The sequence below is a fragment of the Limulus polyphemus genome, unplaced genomic scaffold, assembly GCF_000517525.1.
Source record: "Limulus polyphemus unplaced genomic scaffold, Limulus_polyphemus-2.1.2 Scaffold510, whole genome shotgun sequence".
NCBI lineage: Eukaryota > Metazoa > Arthropoda > Merostomata > Xiphosura > Limulidae > Limulus > Limulus polyphemus.
The window spans coordinates 396,863-397,866 of record NW_013666120.1 but is presented as its reverse complement, the minus strand read 5'-3'; positions in this window follow the sequence as shown (position 1 = coordinate 397,866).

The following is a 1,004-nucleotide window of genomic DNA, read 5'->3' as shown; positions in this document are numbered from 1 at the left end:
AATAAGTAATCTATATATATAAAAGGAAGAACTTTGTGTGTTTGTGGCATTGTGACACGATATCTGAGACCACAGGCCAGCTAGAGCAAAGTGATGAATACATTAAATGCGTGTTTTGACCAGGCCAAGAAAGTGACGTGCCGATTATTCAACCAATCACAGCGCAGTCACGTTATAACGTCATCACTTGCCGGGTGCGACCGGTTGAAGTTTTAGGCTATAAAGCATTTGAAAATGTTTTTGAGGCCTATAGAGGAAGATAAAGCGCAAAAAAAAGTCTCTGGCAGTAAGGGTGGTGTCTAAGCGTAAAGACGGGAAAAACTATTCAGTGTGCTGACCGATCACGCGTGCTTGCTCATTTGAACATATGTAGGCCTAAAAACTTCTAAATGCAAATATATATATATATATAATACCCCCGGTAAGTAATAAGACCGATTCCTAAACTATTATATAGAATTTACTAAAGTGCCTGCTAACAATTAAAGTAACATTTCCTCACCTCTGAAGAACAAAATGGATGCCGTGGATAAAATCTTTCCGTCAATAATAATGCCTCAAACACTGTAAATCTAGCAATGCATAAACAAGAATGAGAGAGTGGTTTCAGTTATGTGTCTTCTTATCTTCACTGTTCAATCAGTGCATACAGTTCCGTTCTTGCGCAAAATTCACTTCCAACACGAATAAGTTAATGTATTCAACTATGCTCTTGTTTTGTGTAAGAAGCAACACGTTGTCTAACATTCAGTTATAATTCTTATTTTAGTAAAAGCCGAAAGCATAAGTACAAATATATTTTATTTTATAAATATTGATTTACAGCAACTAATACTTCGGTTACCTAATATTTTTATACGTGAGTACATTGGAATTATTCAAGTTCGAAAAAAGTAAAAAGAGGCATTATTTAATTTTTTAAGACAGCTTTTTAGAGAGCGCATTGCGCCCTTTCGCGCCTCCGTGGCTACAGCACTGCCCCTAGTTACAAAAATATTACCCAG